The sequence below is a fragment of the Boleophthalmus pectinirostris genome, unplaced genomic scaffold, assembly GCF_026225935.1.
Source record: "Boleophthalmus pectinirostris isolate CB_2022bp ecotype Guang Dong unplaced genomic scaffold, ASM2622593v1 HiC_scaffold_20, whole genome shotgun sequence".
NCBI classification, from domain to species: domain Eukaryota; kingdom Metazoa; phylum Chordata; class Actinopteri; order Gobiiformes; family Gobiidae; genus Boleophthalmus; species Boleophthalmus pectinirostris.
Genome location: NW_026571153.1, coordinates 1,178,528 through 1,196,237, shown reverse-complemented (window position 1 = coordinate 1,196,237; position 17,710 = coordinate 1,178,528). Strand labels below are relative to the sequence as shown.

Sequence of the window (17,710 nt, the reverse complement as noted above, 5' to 3'; positions counted from 1 at the left end):
AGAACAGAACAGAACAGAACGTTTCCTGATTGTTTTTAGAACGACCTGAGCTGGACCAGAGCGAGTGTCAGTCTGTTTTATCAAGTCAAGTCTCAAGTCCTAAAAAACAGTGACTCAAGTCTCTCTTATTTCTGTTCTGACCTCGATGATTCACACCAACATCTTGTCAGGACGTTTAAAAAGGAAAAGTTTGCATTTCTACACGTCTTTTTTTAATTTTTTTTTTTTTTTATTTTATTTAGAATTTTTCAAGATTGAGGATTNAAACAAACAAAAAACTGCAGACTACTACAGACAGACAGAAAATTTCTCACGAGTTTGTTTTGGTTTAATTTTACGCTGAAATGGGCGGAGTTTGGCTCTGACCTGGCAACCTTCCCTCCCCCCTCCCCCTCCCCCCCCCCCCTCCCCTCCCCTCCGCGTGCGTAACGGGGGCGGACCCAGCGACCCAAAACTCGGAAGAAACTCTCACCGCTGCAACCCGCACCAGCCCGGCCTCCCCCCGCAGGAGCCCGGCCACGACCCCCACCGAGCCCCCCGGTCAGCCCCCGGTCACCCCCCGGTCACCCCGAGTCCCGCTGGTTCCGTCTCCGTCGCGCGTTCGGACACTTTTACGCACGGGGGTTTTGCGCTTGCGTCGCTGCGGCGCGGGGGCCGAGCGCGCACAAGAATGTTGTTTCAGCTGCTGCGTCGAGAGTAGCGCTGTTATGGTGTTGGTTTAACCCGGAAAAAGGCGTCGGAACTCGGACAGGGACGAGAGGAGGACCCGAGGACCCGAGGACCCGAGGACCCGAGGACCCGAGCAGGACCCGAGGAGGGGGGAAAGGACGCGAAATGGCCGAGGCTCGATCCGAAGAGGACGAGGAAAACCTGAGAGAGACTCGGGACAGAGCGGTGCGGAGGCAGGCGGCCAGCCCCGGAGGTAAACAACACACAAACATGTCAAAAACTGTTAGAAACTCTTAAAAAACTCTTAAAAAACTCTTAAAAAACTCTTTAAAAACTCTTAAAAAACTCTTAAAAAACTCTTAAAAAAACTCTTAAAAACCAGTTCTAAACGCGTTCGTACCGTGTGCACTCGTCCCCGCGGATTTACACAAAAACACAGATTTTTATCCAAGACATTTAAACAAAGTGTCTGTATTTTTGACCATTTCTGATCTAAACCAGGACTAAACCAGGACTAAACCAGGACTAAACCAGGACTAAACCAGGACTAAACCAGGACTAAACCAGGACTAAACCAGGACTAAAGTCTGAGATTTATATTTTATTGCTTATTTTTCTGTTTTATTTGGACTTATTTGTCTTGTTATTAAATTGTGATTTCCCTGCGGATCAGTAAAGTTTGTTAATCCAGGACTAAACCAGGTCTAAACCAGGACTAAACCAGGACTAAACTTGGTCTAAACTTGGTCTAAACTTGGTCTAAAACTTGGTCTAAACTTGGTCTAAACAGGAATAAACCAGGACTAAACTTGGTCTAAACTGGTCTAAACCAGGACTAAACTTGGTCTAAACTTGGTCTAAACTTGGGTCTAAACTTGGTCTAAACAGGACTAAACCAGGACTAAACTTGGTCTAAACCAGGTCTAAACCAGGTCTAAACCAGGACTAAACTAAGTCTAAACTAAGTCTAAACTAAGTCTAAACTAAGTCTAAACTAAGTCTAAACTAAGTCTAAACCAGGTCTAAACCAGGTCTAAACCAGGACTAAACCAGGACTAAACCAGGACTAAGCCAGGTCTAAGCCAGGTCTAAACCAGGTCTAAACCAGGTCTAAACCAGGACTAAACCAGGACTAAACCAGGTCTAAACCAGGTCTAAACCAGGACTAAACCAGGACTAAACCAGGACTAAACCAGGACTAAACCAGGACTATCACAGTTTTTGTTTAATCTGATTCCTGAAAACCATAAACAGGATCATAAATTTTCATTTGTTTTGCCAAAAAAACACAAATCTGTTTGTGAACGACCATAAATAAAAAAAAATAAATAAATAAAAAAAAAAAAGCAGCATCAGAATTTCTGGAAGTTTGATCGACACGAGAATCCACAAAGTTCACGCTCTTTTCACTTTTTTATTTACACCAAACACCTGAGTTCCTCCTTCAGTTTCACTCACACGGATGAAGATATTTTAACAAAATCTCTGCTGAACTAAAGGCAAAAGTTTGGTTGGCTCCACCTTGTGATGTCATGAAGTGGTAGTTTTTTACGTGCACAATTAAACCTGAACTTACCTTTGAGTTCAGAAGAGATTGTAAATTCCACATGAAAGATAAGTTTGTTCCATTACATTTTGAATTTTTAATGCTGCTGAATTTCTCACTTGGAATTTTTTTTTTACTTTGAAAAAACATGTTTTGAATTATAAATTATTTTTGTTCTGAATTTTAGTCGCTGAAATTTACGTGCACTTTTTTTTTCAGTATGTTTCAAATTCAAAATAAAAGTTTCACCAGCTCAAATATTTTCACTTTCACAAACACTTAAAATTTCAGCGACTAAAATTCTAAATCCAATGGAACAAATTTTCTTCCGTCACGTGGATCAGGACTGAACTGATCCAGGTGATTCTCGTGCAGGTGTGTGGAGTTTAAAAACACAGTGGAGCACTTCCTGTACGTCTAAGTCTAAATATGCAGGTTTGTGTGTCAAATGTGTGAGTGAAACACTGTGATATGTTTTTATTTTTTTAATGCGCTGATTTCTTTTTCTTTTTAAAATTACAACTTGAGTTTTTTTTTTGTCCTGGAGAAAACAAACTTGTTGTGGTTTTGTTCTGTGCGTCTGCAGAATTATTTTTAGCGTCACAAACCCGTCACAAACCCGTCATTATCCCGTCTGCGTCTGCGTCTGCGTCTGTGTGTTTCTGTGTTTCTGTGTTTCTTCGTTTTGTTTCTCGAGTTTGGTTCAAATCCAAACGATCCAGATGTTTTTTTTTTATGATTCTTTCATCATGATTTCATCAGGTGGAATTAGAAATAGAAATAGTAGGAGGAACAATATCCAGGACCGAGACCGAGACCGGGACTAAGACCAGGACTGAGACTGAGACTGGGACCAGACTGGGACCAGACTGGGGCCAGGACTGAGACCGGGACCGAGACCGGGACTGAGACTGAGACCGAGACTGGGACCAGACCGGGACCGAGACCGGGACCGAGACCGGGACCGAGACCGGGACCGGGACCGGGACCGAGACCGGGACTGAGACCGGGACCAGACCGGGACCGAGACTGGGACTGAGACCGAGACCGAGACTGGGACTGAGACTGGGACCAGACTGAGACCGGGACCAGACCGGGACTGGGACTGAGACCAAGACCGGGACCGGGATCGGGACAGAGAGCGGGAGAGAGAGCGGGAGAGAGAGCGGGATCAGACGGGGACCGAGACCGGGACTGAGACCGGGATGGAAACCGGGACGGAGACCCGGACGGAGACCCGGACCGAGACCGGGACCAGATCCGGGACCAGTCCGGGACGGAGACCGGGAGTGAGATCAGGACTAGACAAGGACTAGACCGGGACTGAGGCCGGGACCGAGGCCGGGACCGAGGCCGGGACCGAGGCCGGGACCGAGGCCGGGACCGAGGCCGGGACCGAGGCCGGGACCGAGACCGAGACCGAGGCCGGGACTGAGATCAGGACTAGACTGGGACTGAGGCCGGGACCAGAACTGAAAATGGTTCAGTTCTTTTATCTGTTTTTTCATTTTGGTTTTGGAGACAAAAAGTTGTTGTTTTTTCATTTTCTTATTTTTGATTTTATTTTGAAAAACAAATGAACGAACGACTCACAGATTCAGTTTATTATTTCATTTTTCCGTTTTAGTGTCAAACAAACAAACAAACAAACAAAAAAAACTGGTTTCGACCTCGAATTCCAATATTTAATTAAAATTTCATTAAAAAATAAAAAATCACTCGACGTGGATCAACAAAAACTTTCTAAGACGTGAAAATAAACCCGTCGCTGTAAAAGAAGAAACATGTTTCCAAATAAACCAGAGAAAATCTCAAATCTACGAGTATCGATATCCAAGTGTCACGATACGATATCATCACAGTCTGAACTTCAGGGGACGATATTTATTGTGATATCGTGGGAAAGATCACGATATGATGGAGAGGCTCATGATTAATGTAACAAAATCCAAATCTCTGTACGATATTTTCACGATTTACGTCTCACGATACGATATTTATTGTGATTTTTTTGTGGAGGCAAAACTGTGAAAATTCTTCTTTTTCTTCTTAAAAAGTCTCGACAAAACTTAACCCAAAGAACTCAGAGTTAAAAGTGTTAAAACTGTTATTTCTTCTTGTCGTCTGCACTGAAACGGAGCAAAGGATCATGGGAAATGTAGTTCCTCTGTGTTTTTTCTTCATTTAAACAAAGACACTTGTGATTCGATATATTGTGATGCTCCACGATATTATTGACGATACGACATCACCACATTTCACTTATTGTTACTTTCCCAGAAATGATTGTAAAAATATAAATCAGAGTTTTACACAAATGAAAATGTGGAGAGAAAAGTCACAGATCACATGACTCAAACCACACCCAGACTCCACACGAACTTTGACCTCCTCCTCTTCCTCCTCCTCCTCCTCTTCCTCTCCTCCTCTCTCTCCTCTCTCCTCTCCTCCTCTCCTCTCCTCTTCCTCCTCTTCCTCCTCCTCCTCTCTCTCCTCTCTCCTCCTCCTCTCTCCTCCTCCTCCTCCTCCTCTTCCTCCTCCTCTCCTCCTCCTCCTCCTCTCTTCCTCCTCCTCCTTCTTCTCCTCCTCTTCCTCTCTCCCTCCTCTCCTCTCTTCCTCCTCCTCCCTCCTCTCCTCTTCCTCCTCCTCCTCCCTCTCCTCCTCTCTCCTTCTCCTCTCTTCTCCTCCTCCTCTTTCTCTCCTTCTCTTCTCTTCTTTTCTCATTCTACATCTTCTGCTTCTCTTTCTTCTCCTGCCTCCTTCTCGTTTCTTCTCCTGCCTCTCTTCTCTTCTTCCTTTCTCCTTCCTTCTTCTTCTCCTTCTCTCCTCCTCTTCTTTCTCTCTTCCTTCTCTCTCCTTCTCTCTCTTCTTCTCTTCCTTTCTTCTCCTTCTCTCCTTCTCTCTTCTTCTCCTTCTCTTCCTTCTTCTCTTCTTCTCCTTCTCTCCTTCTCCTTCTTCTCCTTCTCTCTCTTCCTTCTTCTCCTTCTTCTTCTCCTTCTTCTCTTCTTCCTTCTCTTCTCTTCTCTCTCTTCCTTCTTCTCCTTCTCTCCTTCCTTCTTCTCCTTCTCTCTCCTCTCTTTCTCCTTCTTCTCCTTCTCCTTCTTCTCTCCTTCTTCTCTCCTTCTCTCCTCTTCTCCTTCTCTCCCTTCTCTTCTCTTCCTTCTTCTCTCTCCTCCTTCTTCTCTCTCTCTTCTTCTCCTTCTCTCCTTCTCTCCTCTCTCCTTCTCTCCTCCTTCTTTTCTCCTCTTCTCTCCTTCTCCTTCCTCTCCTCCTTCTTCTTCTCCTTCTCTCTTCTTCCTCGTCTTCCTCTGCGTGTTTGTTTTTCTCGTGGTGTTTTCTTTCTTTTCTTTTTTTTTCTGGACTATTCGCTGACTCGGACCAAACGTGGATTTTGAGACTCGCCCAGATTCGAGCTCCTGACAAATCTTAGACACATTTTATTTCTTTTTTTGCCAATATCCGATATTTGTGCAGCTGACGAGGCCGATACCGATATTTAAACTTTTTTAAATCCATCACCAGACTCACAAATGTATCTTAAATTAAAGCTGCAATATTTAACTTTTTTACCTTCACATTTGTTCAGTTCCAGGTGGATTTTAGTTGAAAACCCGAACGTTGTGACTGAGCGCGGTCGCCTCTCCACAGACCTGACCTGTACTGTAGCCGAGAGCTGTGACCTGCTCGTCTCCATGGTGATAAACAAAGAAGGTTTAATCTGAGCCGCGGAACGTTCCAGACAAAACGATCTCCCACATCCTCACGCAGACGAACGGGCGGAAACGAAGAAGAAAAACACAGAAAATTCTGTTGTAAATGTGAAACGTTGGGACCCAAAAGAACATTTAGAATCATAAAGAATCTTTTTAAAGCTTGAATCGAGCGTCTGTGTGAGCGAGAGTCACAGAAACATGTCACACCAACACGTCAGAGCAAAATCTGAACCTCACACACACCACACAAACTCATACACACGACACAAACTCACACACACGACACAAACTCACACACACGACACAAACTCACACACACGACACAAACTCACAAACACGACTCTCAAAAGGACCGAAAATCTGATTCCAATCGATACTAAGGGCGACAACGACAACGTTTTTGGTCAAAACTGAGAAGTTTTTATTCGTTTTGTCCTTTCGTCCACACGAAGTCGGCGTTTCGGGCGAATACAGAGTTTTTTGAGAACAGGTTCAGAGTGGAGAATCTGACAACGTCGACGTCGAGTTTTCATGTGGAAAAACAAACCACAACTTTTCGAAAACGATGACGTCACGATCGCGTCATCACCAGAGTCCAACGATGCAGCGAAGCCCACAGTCTTTAAAAGTCTCGGTCTTTAAAAGTCTCGGCCTTGACTCGGTCTTTAAAAGTCTCGGCCTTTAAAAAGTCTCAGGTCTTTAAAAGTCTCCGGTCTTGTCTCCGTCTTGTCTTGGTCTTTAAAAAATCTCGGTCTTTTAAAAGTCGGCCTTGAACTCGTCTTTAAAAGTCTCGGCCTTTAAAAGTCTCGGACTTGTCTCGGTCTCAGTCTTTAAAAGTCTCGGCCTTGACTTGGTCTTTAAAAGTCTCCGTCTTGTCTTGGTCTTTAAAAAGTCTCGGTCTTTAAAGTCTCGGCCTTGACTCGGTCTTTAAAAGTCTCGGCCTTTAAAAGTCTCGGCCTTTAAAAGTCTCGGACTCTGTCTCGGTTTAAAAGTCTTTTAAAAGTCTCGGCCTTTAAAAAGTCTTTAAAAGTCTCGGCCTTTAAAAGTCCGGTCTTTAAAAGTCTCGGCCTTTAAAAGTCTCGGTCTTTAAAAGTCTCCGTCTTGTCTTGGTCTTTAAAAGTCTCGGCCTTTACTCGGTCTTTAAAAGTCTCGGTCTTGACTTGGTCTTGTCTCTCTGTCTCAGTCTTTAAAAGTCTCGGTCTTTTAAAAGTCTCAGTCTTTAAAAGTCTCGGTCTTGTCTCGGTCTTCTTTAAAAGTCTCGGTCTTTAAAAGTCTCGGGTCTTTAAAAGTCTCGGCCTTTTCTTTTAAAAGTCTCGGCCTTTAAAAGTCTCGGCCTTTAAAAGTCTCGGCCTCTTTAAAAGTCTCGGTCTTTAAAAGTCTCGGTCTTTTAAAAGTCTCGGTCTTTAAAAGTCTCGGTCTTTTAAAAGTCTCGGTCTTTAAAAGTCTCGGTCTTTTAAAAGTCTCGGCCTTTAAAAAAAAGTCTCGGCCTTTAAAAGTCTCGGTCTTTTAAAAGTCTCGGTCTTTAAAAGTCTCGGTCTTTAAAAGTCTCGGTGTCTTGTCTCTGTTTTTTTTAAATAAAATGATGCAAATGTTCAGGTTTTCATTTCTTTTCCCTCTGAGTTTAAACTGATCGTCTCTCGTCTGAAACCAGATTTTCCTTTTCTTCCTTTGAGCAGATTTCGATTCTGAAAAACTGACAGAACAGAACAGAACGTTTCCTGATTGTTTTTAGAACGACCTGAGCTGGACCAGAGCGAGTGTCAGTCTGTTTTATCAAGTCGAGTCTCAAGTCCTGAAAAACAGTGACTCAAGTCTCTCTTATTTCTGTTCTGACCTCGATGATTCACACCAACATCTTGTCAGGACGTTTAAAAAGGAAAAGTTTGCATTTCTACACGTCTTTTTTTAATTTTTTTATTTTATTTTTTTATTTAGAATTTTTCAAGATTGAGGGATTGGATACTGAGCACATACACAATAAGACAGACAAAATAATAATAATAATAATAATAATAATAATAATAATAATAATAATAATAATAATAATAAAACAATAAAAACAATTAAAAAAATAATAATAAAAATAATAATAAAAAAAATAATAATAATAATAATAATAATATAAAATAAAAAATAAAAAAAATATAATAATAATAATTTCTACACGTCTTAAATATACTCTTAAATAAATAAACCTGGACTTTTTAAGAACAATTTAGTGTAAAATTTAAATAAAGTGCTAAAATCTCGTTCTGTTTGGTATTTGTTGACCAGATCCGTCCTGCAGTTCTCACCTCGTCCAGCAGGGGGCAGCGTCCTGTAGATGACAAACACATGAGTCAGTTCATGAAAACACAGACCACATTTACATGATGTTTTTTATTCCAATTTAATTGTTCTGAATTAAATAGGTCAGAATTAAAATATTCTCCTTGGAGTTTACATGCAAATGGAAAAGCCTATTTTAATTTTTGATATTTTATTTTCTCTGGTTTATTTGATGTTTTGCTGCTGAAGAACGAACCTGAAAAATCGTTGCAGTTTTTTTAAAATAAAATTTAAATTAAATATTGGAACTTGAGGTCGAAACCTGTTTTTTTTTTTTTTAACACTAAAATGGAAAAATGAAATAATAAACTGAATCCATGTGTCGTTCGTTCATTTGTTTTTCAAAATAAAACCAAAAATAAGAAAACGAAAAAAAAAAACTTTTTTTTCCAAAACCAAAATTCTTTTTTTTTTTTTTTTTTTCAAAATGAAAAAAAACAAAACAGATAATGATTCTTTTTTTTTTTTCATTTTCTGATTTTGTGTTTAAATGAAAAATGGAAAAAAACGGATAACGAACTAAACCATTTTCAGTCCTGGTCCTGTTCCCAATCTAAGTCTTGGTCTCAGTCCTGGGCTCAGTCCCGGTCTAGTCCTGGTTTGGTCCTGGTGTCAGTCCCGGTCTCAGTCCCGGTTTGGTTCTGGTCTGGTCCTGATCCCGGTCTTGGTCTCAGTCCCGGTCTCGGTCGTGGTCTGTTTCTGTTCTAAGTCCTGGTTTAGTCCTGGTTTAGTCTGTTTTTTTGTTTTGTTTGTTTTTTTCATTTTTCATTTATACACAAAATCGAAAACTGAAAAAACAAATAATTTTCATTTTGGTTTTGGAGACAAATAATGAAGAAAATAGTTTTTTTTTTTTTCCTTATTTTTTATTTTATTTTGAAAAACAACTGAACGAATGACACACAGATTAAACTGTTTTCCCATTTGATTGTTGTTGTTTTTTTTATTGTTTTTGAATCTTAAGTTAAAGTTTTCTTCTTGCCACTCCTTTTTGGACAAAACATTTCTTTACTTGCCCCCAAAAAATACATAAATAATCTTAATTAAAATCCAAAAGAATCAACAGACGCGGATTAAATCATTTAAAAGTGTAAATGTTGTGGTGTGAGGAAGCGTCTCTTTCTCCTGTGACGCTGCGTTGGGTCTAAATCTCTGTTTTACATCTGTCCTGTTAAACTCGGCTGCTCCTCCTGGACAAACATCTGGAACTGTTCAAAAAAACTGGGGGGAAAAAACCCCGATGACTCAAGCAGAATCCGACCTCGTCCAATCGCGTCGCCGCTTCCCTCTTCCTCTCGGCCAATCCCGGAGCGGCACGGAAAAATCTGCCCGTCCGCTCGGCGATGAGGAGACGCGGGGAGCAGAGGGTCCGAGACGAGGAGGAGACGTGAAAGTCCTGAAAAAACTCCAGAAACGAGAAGGATCCTGAAGAGTTTTGCTTCTGGACGGAGATAAAGTCGTAAAGAGACGACGACACTGGAGGTAGGAGCGGAAAACGACTTCTGTTTGGAGTTGTCCTGGGAAAAAAAAAAAAAAAGAAGTCTGTTTTTGTTTTTCGTGTTGCTATGGTCAACGCAAAAGTTTTCACGTTGACAATCTGAGGTTTTTGTCTCTTGTGACGCAGAACTGCCTCCTGTGAGTTTAATGTTTTAATGTTTTAATGTTTCTCCTCGTCACAAACAGCTGGACTTGTGTTTGTTTCATTCACGTGATTGAGAAACTCTTGGGTCTTGAGTAACTTTTATTCTTTTTCTGTCTCCATCTGTAAAACTCCAAACACTCTGCTCCACAGTCGCCACGTTTACATCAGAGATTTAATCATTTAATCCTGAATAAAAAAAGAATTCTGCTTTAAAAAGTCCATGTAAACACTTCATTCCAAATCAAAATGACTGTATTTTTCAGACTGTAAGTGTCACTTCTGTTCACGGTTTGTGTGTTTCCTGTGACTTTATTCTTCAAATGTTTGGAGTAACGTGTTATAAAAGTAACTAATTACTGTAATCCGTTGTTTTTTGCTGTAACGCAGTAATGTGGCGTCACAGGGGAAAAAAAAGAATAATATTTTACTGTACAAATGTGAGTAAAGTGCGTCACGTTGTTTTTTTAACCTGGATTGAAGTGGTGGGTTTTTTTTGTTTTTCTTCATACAAATTCGTTAAAATCACGGCGACATCAGCCGCGGGGAAACGCCGGGGACGCGCCCGTGTAGACGTCAGGTGACCGCGGGCGAAAAGACCGACGCAGACGAGACGAAGAACAACTGACGCCCGATCGAGCTTTAGAGACGCCCCAGGCTCAGGGTTCTCTCAGGGGCGGAGCTAGAGTCCAAGTTCTAGTCCAGAATTAGACCTGGTTTAGTCCTGGTTTAGTCCTGGTTTAATCCTGGTTTAGTCCTGGTTTAGTCCTGGTTTAGACCTGGTTTAATCCTGGTTTAGTCCTGGTTTAGTCCTGGTTTAGTCCTGGTTTAGCCTGGTTCCTGGTTCAGGTTTTGGTTTCCTGGTTTAAGTCCTGGTTTATTCCTGGTTTATTCCTGGTTTAGTCCTGGTTTAATCCTGGTTTAATCCTGGTTTAGTCCTGGTTTAGTCCTGGTTTGTTGGGTTTAGTGGTTATTTCTGGTTTAGACCTGGTTTAGTCCTGTTTAGACCTGGTTTAATCCTGGTTTAATCCTGGTTTTAATCCTGGTTTAATCCTGGTTAATCCTGTTTAATCCTGGTTTAGTCCTGGTTTCCTGGTTTAATCCTGTTTAGTCCTGGTTTAGTCCTGGTTTAGTCCTGGTTTAGTCCTGGTTTAGTCCTGGTTTAGTCTGGTTCCTGGTTTAATCCTGGTTTAGTCCTGGTTTAGTCCTGGTTTAGTCCTGGTTTAGACCTAGTTTAGTCCTGGTTTAGACCTGGTTTAGACCTGGTTTAGTCCTGGTTTAGACCTGGTTTAGACCTGGTTTAATCTGGGTTCAGTTTTGGTTTATTCCTGGTTTATTCCTGGTTTAATCCTGGTTTAGTCCTGGTTTAGTCCTGGTTAGTCCTGGTTTAGTCCTGGTTTAATCCTGTTTAGTCCTGGTTTTAGTCCTGGTTTAGTCCTGGTTAATCTGGGTTCAGTTTTGGTTTATCCTGGTTTATCCTGGTTCCTGGTTTAATCTGGTTAGTTTAATCCTGTTTAATCCTTTAGTCCTGGTTTAGTTCTGGTTTAATCCTGGTTTAATCCTGGTTTAATCCTGGTTTTAGTCCTGGTTTAGTCCTGGTTTAGTCCTGGTTTAGTCCTGGTTTAGACCTGTTTAGACCTGTTTAGTCCTGGTTTAGTCCTGGTTTAGACCTGGTTTAGTCCTGGTTTAGTCCTGGTTTAGTCCTGGTTTAGTCCTGGTTTAGTCCTGGTTTAGTCCATGATGTATTTTTTTGGGCTGTTGCGACTTTGGAATTAAACTTCATTTCTTAATTTCGAACAACAAACTGGATTTTAAATACAAACTTCTGATCCCAGGAGGAAAATAAAAAACAGATGAACTGAAGGTTCGGAAACTGAATTTATTTGGCTGAATATTGAAAACAAACTCCCAGTGGGTTTTTGGAGGAGTGAGGTAAACATCAGGCCCAATAATGACGTAATCTGTGTCAAACTGTTCACACTTACTCCTGTTTTTAACACGTTTACACTTTATTTGACCCAGATTATAAATTTATTTAACATGTAAAGTTTTGTCCTTGTGATAATCTCCTCCCACTGATTTTCTCACTCGGTCAGTTTGGTGCTTTCAGGGCTTGTGGGTAAAAACGACAAAATATTTTAGTGGAAGTGTCTTTCCTTTAGATCAGGCATGTCCAAATTATGGCCCGTGGGCCAAATGCGGCCCTCAGACAATTTTTTCTTGGCCCTCAGGCTTCCAGGAGAATTGGCCCAAATTACCTTTTTATTGCAAGTTTTTTGAAAATCTACCTGGATAAAGCCGATATTTAATATTTAGTGTTTGGTTTTAAGGATCTTAACATGAATAAAGATGATGGTTCATTTTAACGTGTTAAACCTGCACATATTTAAATTATTCTCTGTATTGAGCTCGAGTCCCTCGATCGACCCTCTGCTGCGTCTGTGCTTAGATTTGTGGCACTTTGGACACCCCTGGTTTGGACGGTGACGACGTTTTTGTGGATTAAAAACACAAAAATCTGAAACCACCTCCAGAGTGTAAAAGTTGAATACAGCTGTAGTGTTTCCGTCTAAACTGCCCAAAACACAAAACTCTGGTCACATGTGCTCAGGTCGTGTATGAAAAGGTTTAGACATGTTTCTTTTAAAAACATGTCTAAACTTTTATTCTGGGCTATTTATGCAACATTTTAAAAATGCTGAAAAGCCTAACAAATGCATTTAATAATCGGTTTTCTGCTTTCAGCCAAGCGTTTACATTTTATTGAGTTTCGGACACAAATGTTCATTTCCGTGAATCACTTTCTTTCGTCAGATCTCCTGAGACATTAAATGGTAGAACTTTCAGGATTCTCATTTTGGTCTTTAAATGTTGGTTTGAACCTGGTCGACATGATCCTGGAGTTTTTATTGTTCCAGCCTCGATGAGCTTCATTTGACTGGAGCCTTTTCGTTTTCTCTGCCTCATTTGTAATTCTCTGTTTTGTGTTTTTGTGTTTTGTTTCTTCAGGACGTCCAGACCGACGGAAACCAGAGCACAGACTCAGGTGAGACGCTCTTCCACCTGTTCCTCACGCTAACAGGAAGCACTGCTCCGTCTGAACCTCAAGTCACTCACTGAGGTTTTGTTCATCTGCTGGAGGACGGTCGCTCTTTTTGTTTTTAACAAGTCTCACACAAGTGATTGAAACATGACGAACCAGGACTGAACAGGACTAAAACTGGACTGAACCAGGAACTAAAACTAAAACTGGACTGAACCAGGACTAAAAACTGGACTGAACCAGGACTAAAACTGGAAAAACTAAACCAGACTGGACTAAAACTAAAACTGGACTAAAAACTGGACTAAACTGGATGAACCAGGACTAAAACTGGACTAAAACTGGACTAAAACTGGACTAAAACTAGACTGAACCAGGACTGAACCAGGACTAAAACTGACTAAACTGAAAACTGGACTAAAACTGGACTAAAACGGGGCTAAAACTAAAAGACTGAACCAGGACTAACCGGACTGAACCAGGACTGAACCAGGACTAAACTGGACTAAAACTGGACTAAAACTGGACTAAAACTGGACTAAACTGGACTAAAACTGGACTAAATGGAAAACTGGACTGACCTGGACTAAAACTGGACTAAAACTGGACTAAAACTGGACTGAACCAGGACTGAACCTGGACTAAAACTGGACTAAAACTGGAGTAAACCAGTAAACCTTTTGTTTTGTTGAACCAAACACTTAAATGCACAAATCTGAAGGTCATTCTTCTTTATACGTGGATTTTCTGATCAAACTCTTCCTCAAACTCTGTTCACTTCTGCTTCTCTCCACGAGTGTCACTTTTTCCCCGTGTCTCCAGACTTTGTGTAGAGTTTACAGGAGGTTCAGAGTTGGTGTAGAGTTAAACAAAGAGCCACGACTTAGTCGAGGTTCGTAAATCCCACGGTTTGCGTAGAAAGCGCGTGCGCAAGCGAGATTTATAAATGAAGCCCCTGGTCAGTTCAAACAAAACTCAGATTAAAGTCTGACTCGAGTCACAGCAGAGTTTCAGACAGAGCAGTGCTTCTGTTAGCGTCACAGAGTTTCGGTCAGAGTTTCGGTCAGAGTTTCGGTCAGAGTTTCAGACAGAGCAGTGCTTCTGTTAGCGTCACAGAGTTTCGGTCAGAGTTTCGGTCAGAGTTTCGGTCAGAGTTTCGGTCAGAGTTTCGGACAGAGCAGTGCTTCTGTTAGCGTCTCAGCTCTGGGGGAAAGTTGACGTCAGCTGCAGTGTTAATAAAAATGTGTTTCCTGTGGGAGAAACATGTGGAGAACAGATGCACATTTTTAACTTTCGTCGTTTCTTTTCTCTCTAAATTTAGAACGACGACAAAACATCTGCACAAAACTCGACTAAAGCACATTTACATGAACTTAAAGCTGCACTACGGAACTTTACAGAGACTTTATTGTTGTTTTTGCTCATATCACACAGCCTGATGTCACATTTAAAACTCTTATATTACGTAAAATCGACTCTTATGAACAATGATTCTAGTGAAGGTGTGTGGAGTTTAAAAACACAGTGGAGCACTTCCTGTATCACCACACGATGACATCACAAGGTGGAGCAGAGTGAGCGGTATGAGCGAACACAAACAACAAACACAAACAAACAAACAACAAACAACAAACACAAACAACAAACAGAACACAAGCTCTGAGTGTGACCACCAACAACACAACAACACAACAACACAACTTTAGAAGGACTTGAAGTTCAGAGTCCGTTTTGACCCGAGTACATTTCCAGTCGTTAAACTCTGGTTTGTGTTTAAACGACTCTGCACCAAATCAGTCCAGATCTCCATGGAAACCAGCTTCCAATCATAACGCTCAGATTTACCAGGTTTAGAGCAACGCAAAGACACAAGACGAACAGAACTGATGCTCTGCACTGACGTCACTACAGTACTACAGTACTACAGTACTACAGTACTACAGTACTACAGTACTACAGTACTCCAGTACTTTGTACTACAGTACTCCAGTACTTTGTACTACAGTACTATACTACTACAGTACTACAGTTACTACAGTACTCCAGTACTTTGTACTACAGTACTCCAGTACTTTGTACTACAGTACTCCAGTACTTTGTACTAGTACAGTTACTACAGTACTCTGTGTGTACATTAACTGTCACTGTTTGAGTTTGAGTTTGTCAGTGACGAAAACTCAACAGAAAAAATAAATAACGTCATAAAATAATTTAAATATCAATATATGAATACATTAATACATTAATACATTAATATATATTAATATAATACTTCATATAAATATATATTTTTTATTGAAAAAATCAACAAAATACAGAGGAGCTGGGGCCGGTCAGAGGGGCGTGGAGGACCGGAGTCGGCCCGCGGGCCTCAATTTGATGACTCCTGATTTTAAGGAGAATCGAGCGTCTCGTCTGATTGTTTTTTCTGTTTTGTTTGTTACAGTCAGGGTCCACTGTCGTCCATCCGAGCGGCCATCAAGAGGAGTGAGTAAACCTCCACTCATCAAACTGATCAAACTGATCAAACTGATCAAACTGATCAAACTGTTCAAACTGATCAAACTGATCAAACTGAAACTGTTCAAACTGTTCAAACTGATCAAACTGATCAAACTGTTCAAACTGATCAAACTGTTCAAACTTTTCAAACTGATCAAACTGATCAAACTGTTCAAACTGATTCAAACTGATCAAACTGATCAAACTGTTCAAACTGATCAAACTGATCAAAAAACTGATCAACTCAAACTGATTCAAACTGTTCAAAAAACTGATCAAACTGTTCAAACTGTTCAAACTGTCAAACTGTTCAAACTGTTCAAAAATCTGATCAAACTGTTTCAAACTGATCAAACTGTTCAAACTGATCAAACTGATCAAACTGTTCAAACTGATCAAACTGATCAAACTGATCAAACTGTTCAAACTGTTCAAACTGTTCAAACTGATCAAACTGTTCAAACTGTTCAAACTGTTCAAACTGTTCAAACTGATCAAACTGTTCAAACTGATCAAACTGATCAAACTGATCAAACTGTCAAACTCAAACTGATCAAACTGATCAAACTGATCAAACTGTTCAAACTGTTCAAACTGATCAAACTGATCAAACTGATCAAACTGTTCAAACTGATCAAACTGATCAAACTGTTCAAACTGTTCAAACTGTTCAAACTGGAGCCTGCAGGAGGCGCTGTCCCGCTCGTTCTCTGTCCACAAACAGCTGACACAGGTTTGGTGTTTGTTGTGGTTTGGCGCCTCCTGCAGGTCAGTCGAGTCACTGCAGTTGGGGTCAGATACTGAACAGTTTGAACAGTTTGGAGTTTTTCACTTCGCCCACGTTTCAGTCGATCAATCTTTAATCATTTGCCTGAACCCTGATACTTCAGTTTTATTTGTGTTAAATTATAATCGTGTTTGTGTTTTGTTTCCAGCGTCCAACAGGTCCACGTCTCTGTCCGAGGCTCCGCCCACAGAGCGACAGAGGGACAGAGACCGAGACAGAAGGTACAGACTCCTTCAAGAATATTTATCTAGATTTTCATTTCATTTCACTGTAGAGATTTTAATTAACTAATAAACTAACGAACAAAAGCAGCGAGTGACGTCAGAACTAAACACAAGTCAAATAATCACGTTTGGCGCCGTGGAGACAAAGTTTATGCAAAAAAACTCAAATGTCCAAATACAGAGATGAAGTTTCCAACATTTATTCTGAGTTTTGTTGCTCTCTTCTGTTTTCTCTCTACACTCTCTCTTCTCTCACTCTCTCCTCTCTCTCTCTCTCTTCTCTCTCTTTCTCTCTCTCTCTCTCTTCCTCTTCTCCTCTCTCTCTCTTCCTCCTCTCTCTCTCTTCTCTCTCTTCCCTCCCTCTCTTCTCTCTTGCCTCCCTCTTTTCTCTTTCTTCTCTTCTTCTCTCTTCTCTCTCTTCTCTCTTCCTCTCTCTTCTCTCCTCTTCTCTCTCTCTCTCCCTCTCTCTCTTCCCTCCCTCTCTTCTCTCTGTTCCCTCTCTCTTCTCTTTTCTTCTCTCTCCTCTCTCACTCTTCTCTCTTCTCTCTCTCCTCTCTCACTCTTCTCTCCTCCCTCTCTTCTCTCTCTTCCCTCTTTCTTCCCTCTCTTTCCTCTCTCCTCTCTTCTCTTCTCTCTTCCCTCTCTCTTCTCTCTCTTCCCTCCTTCTTCTCTCTTCCCTCCTTCTCTCTTCCCTCTTTCTTCCCTCTCTCTTCTCTCTCTTCTCTCTCTCTCCCTCTCTTCTCTCTCTCTCTCTCTCTCCTCTCTTCTCTCTTCTCTCTCTTCTCTCTCTTCCCTCCCTCTTTCTCTCTCTTCCCTCCCTCTTCTCTCTCTTCCTTCTCTTCTCTTCTCTTTCTTCCCTCTCTCTTCTCTCTTTCTCTCTCTCTCTTCTCTCTTCTTCTCTCTCCCTCCTCTCTCTCTTTTCTCTCTCTCTCTCCTCTCTCTCCTCTTCTCTCTCTTCTCTCTCTCTCTCTCTCTTCTCTCTTCTCTCTCTCTTCTCTCTCTTCCCTCTCTCTTCTCTCTTCTTCTCTCTCCTCTCACTCTTCTCTCTTCTCTCTCTCTCTCTCCTCTCTCACTCTTCTCTCCTCCCTCTCTTCTCTCTCTTCCCTCTTTCTTCCCTCTCTCTTTCCTCTCTCCTCTCTTCTCTTCTCTCTTCCCTCTCTCTTCTCTTTTCTTCTCTCTCCTCTCACTCTTCTCTCCTCCCTCTCTTCTCTCTCTTCCCTCTTTCTTCCCTCTCTCTTTCCTCTCTCCCTCTCTTCTCT

The 17,710-nt window shown here is 41.3% G+C and overlaps 1 pseudogene; it reads left to right on the top strand.

Moving 5' to 3' along the window:
* Window positions 1–563: 563 nt before the first annotated feature.
* LOC110170342 (SH3 domain-containing protein 19-like) overlaps window positions 564–17,710 on the top strand; it is a 34,971-nt pseudogene continuing 17,824 nt past the window's right edge.